We start from the raw sequence: 8,169 nt of genomic DNA, 5'->3' as shown, positions 1-8,169 counted from the left end.
ATTAGAGACACTTACAAAAAATTGTGGTGATACTGTTCACTTGCAAAGGATGAAGCAACCTACCTTTTGAGGGGCAAAGAGACTGCCAAGATGCTCCTCCTCAGGTTCAAGGATGCCCATGCCAGAAACAAGACTATCAACTCTAATTCAAGTCCCAATTTTCTCTCTGATTCTGAGCCAAATTGTCTCAGGAATCATTTCATACAGTCAAAAGTCAAGCTGGGAACATAGTATCTCAGCTCTAATGCCCATGTTTAAAATGTTGAACTTACCTTCAGAGAAGTCCTCTTGCATTGGAAGTAGGATTTCCAGCTTGACAAACGTGCACATTACTCCAAGTAAGTCCATGGGTTAGGCAAATTTCAAAGGTAAAGACAATGACTCAACTATGGAGATGATATGCAAAACCTTAGTTTGAATGTGAGATGGACAAACAGATTCCCCTTTAGTCTACCCTATGGAACTATTGTCAATTATCAACCATACAAATCTTTTTATCTCTTAGTTGGTACCTTTTAGAAGGAATTCAACTTAGGTAATGAAGGTCACTGAGTTTGAATGTGAGATGAGACACAGACTCATGTACTATTAGGAATATCCATTCATATGGAGCTCACATGACTTTTCAACAATGTGCCAATTTATTTCTCATAGTTTCTTTACAATAAAATTGTAGTAGCTCTATGCTTTACAGTATGCATTCTTAAAAAAAACTTATGTAATGTGGTAAAAAACATTTGTGCTGGTTTTCTATTAATTATTTAATGAAAATGCTAGGAATGGTTTTTTCCTTCTGTAAGGTTGATTGATCATGATGCGTCTTAATTTATCTAACAAGACATAGTTAAATACTGAGGCAAAGCTAATGTTCAGTTTATTCATGTTCTTTGTAATTAGGATACAATGGCCAGGTGACCAGTTGATCCAGAGGAGGAGTTGAGGTTGATGTCTCAGGAAGTATGTGGTTATGTGGAAGCTGTTCTAAATATTCTTGCTGCAAATGTACCCAAAGTAAGAACCTTAGAACATCCTTGCATTAAAGCACTACAGAAATATGCATTCTTCTGTATGGTTCTCATGAGTATTAACTTGTCCTTCAATGATTGACAGGCTGTGGTGCTCTGCCAAGTTGAGAAAGCCAAAGAGGAAATCCTGACTCAACTTTATAGCTCTGTCAGGTGAAGGTTAATTACATGTGGCTAATATGGCCATGGTACTAGTTATATTTGTTTTTTGTGTTCCTCATATATTATTTTTCAATTGTACTTCAAATAGCTCTCAGAGTACAACAAAGATTGAAGAAATTCTCCAAGAAGATCAGAATGCAAAAAGGAAACATGAGAGATTCAAAAAATAGGCATCTTTATTGTCAAGACTTACTCATCAATTAAGTATCCATGATGTTCGAGCAAAAAGTGATAATTTTTCTTCAAATGGAGGTACTTGATATATTAGTTTTTGTTAAGTGAAATGTTTCTTTTCATAGTAATAAGTTAATACTTTTAATAGAGTATAATTTATCGTAGGTTTCAGCCCCATCGTCATCCCTTGTCCCCTCCTAACATGGTTTGCATGATATCTAGAATCTTTTTTGAATCACTAAAACATGATATTAGATCTTACTGGGCTCCCGTGTCAAATGATTTTCTTTTGGACGAGGCCACTACTAGTTTTGAGGCTATTGTGATATGTAATGATATAACCAAAGATAATAAGAAGACTTGTATCATTTTTAGAAACTCTCATCCTTAGACATTTGATGTGTGCCAGATAAGGGTAGGTTGGTTGGGGTTGAATGTCATGAAATCTACTCTAAAGTACTTTGATTATAGTTCCAAGGATGTTTGTGGGGTGCTTGTTCAACACCCTAGGATAGAGAGGGAAGTTATTGATTACTCTTATTTTGTTAAGAATGTTCATGCTAATGGTGTGAAGGTTGTCATGGCCTCTGATTTTTCTACACTAACAATACTGAAGCCTCTTGAGGAATTCGGGGTGGATATCATCTTTGGGTCTTCTCAAAGATTTGGTGTCCCCTTGGACTATGGGGGCCCCTCATTTATATTGATTGGTTACATCTTAAGAGTAAAAATGAATGATGCCTAGTAGGATTATTGGAGTTAATGTGGATTCCCATAGGAATCCTGTGCTAAGGATGGAAATGTAGACAAGGGAGCAACACATCAGGCAAGATAATGCCACTAGAAATATCTACATGATACAGGCATTAATTACAATATATCTTCTATGTATGCAATCTATCATGGTCTGGCAGGATTGAAAAAAAATGTAGAATGTGTACATGGTTTGGCAGGAGTATTTATTAGTGGATTAAAGAAATTAGGCACTATTAATGTTGAGGATGCTCCATTCCTTGATATTGTAAAGGTTATATGCTTATCGTTAAGCAAGGGGAGATGGGCATCAAAACTTCTATCATTACTGTCTCAACTCACGGAATGAATCCTGCAAGTGCTACAATGTGTGGAATGAAAATTGTTGTTGTTTGAACTGTTGCTAAAGAAAATGAAGGATGTAGAGGAAAATAAGGAAACCTTGTAGCACTTATGATTACCTATCCTTCAATGCATGGTGTGTATGAGGAGGGTATTAAATAAGATATGTTAAATCATTCATGACAATGATAGTCAAGTGTACATGGATGGTGCAAACATGAATGTGCAGGTTGGACTAACTAGCTCGAGTTGAATTGGAGTGGATGTATGCCATCTCAATCTTTAGAAGACATTCTACATTCTACACTCTGGTATGAGGCCTATAGGAGTAAAGAAGCATTTGGCACCATTTTTACCATCACAACCTCTGGTACCAATAAATGGAATTACTACTCCTCAAGGGAATCCACAACCACTTGATATGATATCAACAGCACCATGGGGCTCAACCATGATTCTACCAATATCAATAAAAATGGAGATTATGAAAATTGAGAATGGGAAAATGGACATTAAACATACTAGTTTTATGGTAGATAATGTGTATAGAGAAAAAATTATAAATCCTTATGTTTTGGAATGACAAGTAGGGTAGATAGAGTTGAATGAAGGCTCTAACAGGAATAAAAATAAACACAAGGCAATCAATAGTTGTAGATAGTTCAAGAATTGACTTATTCCTAATATAGAAAATAGTGCAAAACTTAAAGAGAGATTAACATTTATCAAGTGGATTTGATCATCTAAGGGTCAGATAAACTTCTATTAGTCAGGAATAAAATAGAAGATACAACTCCATTGTAAAATAAACAATTTGTAAGACAATATTATCAGACCCCAATTCTTGCGTAAATTAGGAACCAAATGCTGACAAAATATCCTCACAACCCTATTCAAGAGAAAATTTTGACTAACAACCATTGATATGATCCCACAACTTAATTTTGGAGTTACCTACAGATATTTCAAATGCACTGTCAGGGGAGCTTCCACAAATTAGAGTGGACAGTCCATTTCATGTCTGTCCATTTCTTTTATTGGAAAATATCTAGAATCATGGAATGACTTGTCTGTCTTGGGTTTAACTGTAGCACTAATTATATTTTTATTAAAAAAATAATTTTTTCTTTCAAATGATTTCATCCCTTTGACTTGAAGAAAATAACAGCCTAGTTCCAAACACTACATGGTTTTCTTAGCCTTTGATGAGTAGTTGCTGATGCACAATGAATTATGGAAAATAGATGTCTAACACTAACCACAATTTCATTCTGAAAAGTGAAAATTATTAGTTGGGCCTATATAATAAAGTTTCTTGTCTGTTCATTTACTCTTTTATTTTTAATTAATAACTTACTCATTAAAAATTATGCAGATCTTTCACCTCCACATTTTAGCCCTCTTGTGATCTGTGTCTTGCAAAAGTGCCTTTGAGTTGTTGAGTCAAGTTCCAAAAGTTAGAAGGTTGCCCACCAGAAAATGATTTCATTCTACGTGGCCAGTGTGATGAACTTTCTTTTGCAGGCTCAAGTGTGTATCTGTTCTTCCTCATATAGTTCATTCTGAGTTTGAAGTCAGATCCTTATGTTGACAAGTGGATATTTCCTCTCACAAGCTAATTCAAGGTCATTATCTTTCACAATTGTGACTACTTTGCTTCCAAAAATCAATCAAGTATATAAATCCGATCATGGTTTAGAAGATTTTATTTGTGAATGGAGTCCGTTGAGAAGTTTGCTTCATTTTTCCCAAGGCATATTATCCAAAGAGCAAGTGAGATCCAGTTTGGAATCAATAGATACTCACTTTTTGGGAAAAGGCAATCCTACTATTCAATGATCTCTTTCCCAAGTGCTGTCACTTGTAGAGAATATAGATTGTGAGAGGAAATCAAGTGCAACAACTGCATTTGCATCCTCCATAGTATTTGCAATGCCAGAGGAAATAGTGGAAAACTTTCCTTCCCTTGTTACATTATGCCATAAAGTGTTTGGAAAGAACTTTTCTATCTTGTTGTCTCTGTTGTGTGTGCACAGAGATCTTTTTGGTAGAATTGCTGAGGCCTGGGATGATTATTTCTTATTGGGTTTGAAGCTTGCCAGATATGTTTATCAGACAAGTAGAGATAATGGTAATCTCCAAGTACATCATGTTGATAAGCAAGACTCTTCTTTGGATGATGGGTTCAAATTTTATCAATTTTTATCAAATTTTATTAAATTTAGAGAAATAGATCAAGACTTGCTCCAGATATTATTTAATCATTTGTGCTTGGTGAATGCATTTTATGCCCAACCTAAAATTAAAATGGAATTTATCCTTGGCTTAGACTATGCGAGTTTTCCTTTTTCACATATATGCCAAAATGATTTTTTTTCGTTAATTGTAATTTTAATTCTATGAACCTCCTCTTCTTTTCCCTTCAAGATCTCGTGTCTTACTGTCTGATTTTTCTAAATAGTGGGCATATTCTTATATATCTTTCTTATGTTTGTGGCAATAGTAACACTATAAACATAAAAATTGTCATTGATTTTGGAGCTGTAGTTTTATTTTAGACTTGCAGAACCTCTTCATCTAGAAGTAGAACATCCCTGATACAAACTTGGCAGAAAGTGCACGTTTCATTTTACACGTGTTCTGGAAGGTTACTTTTCAAACAATTTTATCTCAAGTTGCACTTTTCTTAATGGATAGAATGCACTATGAACCTTTTAAATTGGTAGTTTCATGAATCTTGATTTTTTTTAAAAATAGGATAACAATTTAGTGGATGTCTTGTTTGAGATTAAAATGGTGGGTATATGTTTAATCTAGTTCTATACCATATTGCCTACCATATTTCTTCAACACACTGAAAAAGTTCTTTAAATGGCATTCTCTACTTTTTGTTTTCTACATGTTTTGAGTTTTTTGTTTTTGTTGAATTGCTGTGAAAGGAGATTCCTCCCATTATATTGAAAGAAAGTAATTTGATTACAATGACTTCCTGTAATTTGGCTAAGATCATGATACGAATGCCTTGAGTGATGTCTTGTAGTCTTTTGATCTGATCAGGAGAAAATAGATTTCATTGAAGTTTATAAAATAAGCATATGTTTGCATGTTATTCGTTGCCTGTATTTTCATCAAAGTGATGCATGCATCATGTCTTTGCTCTTGCTTGCTATTGAAATGCATCCTCAACCAGGCCTCCTTTTGAATCTCTTCTCAAACCAGCAAGTGTCGTCAATGCCACAAACCTATAGACTCGATTCACTATGTTGTTGATCACTCTTCTACCACATTCAAATTTGTTGACTGATTTGTATTTTGTTTAGTAGATGTATTCCTATTTTAAGCTATAGACAATGAATTAGAAATAGACTTGGTGAACATACTTCAGTTGTCATCTTGGCGAGCTAACTTGGGGAGCTGGCCTGGCAATCTAACATGGTGAGTGGGTTTAAAGTGGCAACTTGGTGGGGCAAGTTGGCAAGCCAACTTAGCGAGGCCACTTAGAGACGCAACATGGCGAGCTGACTTGGTGAGCAAGGTCGATGAGCGGACCTAAAGACTGACCTTGATGAGGCACTTTGGTGGGGTGACTTGATGACCGAACTCAAAGAGTCAACTTGGCGAGCATACTTGCACTAGTGCATTTGGGTTCATTTTTTGACCTTCATTGATCAAATTTTCGACCAATTTTTGACCAAATTTGACCAACCCATTGGTCAAAATTTATCTAGTAAAAATTTTGACCAACTCACTGGTACATGATTTGTCTCAATCATATAACTAATTATATATTTTTCATATTAGTTACTGTCAGCATTTTTCAGGCATTCTATAAAATAGTTCACATGCCTTGCCTATGATATGACATTTTGCATGCATCCTACAGTCTCTCTCATCTAGCTAATGATGGATTACGTAGAGTGATCTAAAACCATGATGCTAAAAACACACAATCAAATCCAAAATGAACTTGCACTACAAATGGATTGTGGAAATCTGATATTGGTAAAATTGCATACATGTCTACTAGGACAATCACAACTTAAACATATATTTGTCCTAGTAGACATGCATGCAAAATTAATAATATTAGATTTCCACAATCCATTTGTAATGCAAGTTCATTTTGGATTTGATTGTGTGTGTTTTTTAGCATCATGGTTTCAGATCACTCTATGTAATCCATCATCAGCCGGATGAGAGAGTGCAGGATGCATGCAAAATGTCATATCATATGCAAGGCATGTGACTATTTTATAGAATGCCTGAAATTTTTTTTACACCTACCTATTGGTAGAAATTTCTACCTTCATTAGTCAAAATTTCTACCTTCATTGGTCAAAATTTTTGACCTTCATTGGTTGAAATTTCTACCTTCATTGGTCAAGATTTTTGACCTTCATTGGTCGAAATTTCTACCTTTATTGGTTGAAATTTTTGAGCTTCATTGGTCAAAATTTCTACCTTTATTGGTCAAAATTTTGACCAATTCCTGGTAGAACTTGCACCATGGCTATGGAGGTTTTTCGACCAACGTATTGGTTGAAATTTTGACCAACCAAAAGGTTGGTCAAAATTTTGACCAAATTTTTTTGACTAATGGGTTGGTCAAAGTTGGTCAAAGTTTGGTAAAAAATTGGGTCAAATTTTCAACCAATAATGGTCAAAATATGGTCTCAAATGTACTAGTGGCTTGGCAAATCTGTCTCAGATACCTGGAGCTGGGAGGAGGCTGATGAAGATTGAGCAATTAATGTGGAGAATGGGCTTACAATCTCACTTGTAAAAACTATCTCCTTAGTGGATGAAATAGTTTTTGGTGGAGAGTGAGGAAGGGATGCAATAACTACTGCTACAATTTTTACTAGATCATCTTTCTCCTTATCTTCCTCTTCCTCTTCTTCCTCCTTGTCTTCTCCCATTAATGCATGCAGCTCTCCTAGTGAGACTGTGATGGATGGAGTGCCATCAATATCATCACTGTCACTGCTATCATCATCCTTGATTTCCACTGGGTCTTCACTAGGCTTATGCAGATGATAGATTTTTTTCCACATGTTTTTAGCATCATTTACAACATGCTCAATGTCTTTGATCAAAATTAAACATGTGTGAAATCTGGTCATCATTTTACCTTCATGGTTTTTCATTGTAATTTTTACTTCTACTCCAGTGAGACTTGGTTGAAGATTCTTTAGGGATTGCTCATAGATGTCTTTTACCATTTGGGTTGCTAACTCTCATCTTGGTTGCAATCTCTCCAATAGGTCTTTCAAGATTTGGGAGGCAAGCTAGTCTAGGGAGTATTTCCATTTACCCATCTTGCTAAGTACCAGTTCCTCTATCTGCATTTTCTTAGCATCTGTTCTAGTTTCAAATTTTAATGCCTTGAAATTTGTGATGCCTGCTCCTTCTTCCAATTTTTTAAGCCTTTCCTCAAATGTAGGTGTAGGCCTAACTATTATAGGTTCTTGCTTAGCTTTTTTGGTTCTTCTTGTGAATACGGTAGTAGGCTTCTTCTTGGGTTTGGTAATTATTGCCTTACCTTTCTTCTTCGGAGGTTCTTCTTTAGTTTCCTGTTCTTCTTTTTCTTCTTCTTCTCCTCCTTCTTCATCATCTCCTTTGTCCTCACCTTTTCATTTTGTTAGCATAAGAGGGCCAAATGAAATTTTCAATTTTGCTATCTTCCTCTTACCTTTGCTTATGGCCTATGGTA

General features: G+C 35.4%; 2 pseudogenes; both read left to right on the top strand.

Annotated features, from left to right (window-relative positions):
• Positions 1–1,606: 1,606 nt before the first annotated feature.
• On the top strand, positions 1,607–2,388 carry LOC149535051 (glycine dehydrogenase (decarboxylating), mitochondrial pseudogene; annotated as a pseudogene).
• A 22-nt stretch (positions 2,389–2,410) lies between these two features.
• On the top strand, positions 2,411–3,039 carry LOC149535050 (glycine dehydrogenase (decarboxylating), mitochondrial pseudogene; annotated as a pseudogene).
• Positions 3,040–8,169: the final 5,130 nt, after the last annotated feature.

This window comes from Cupressus sempervirens, chromosome 10 (assembly GCF_028749045.1).
Source record: "Cupressus sempervirens isolate cs-2001-9-10 chromosome 10, ASM2874904v1, whole genome shotgun sequence".
Classification (NCBI taxonomy): Eukaryota; Viridiplantae; Streptophyta; class Pinopsida; order Cupressales; family Cupressaceae; genus Cupressus; species Cupressus sempervirens.
Note: the sequence above shows the minus strand (reverse complement) of the source record. Positions and strands in the feature narration are given on the sequence as shown.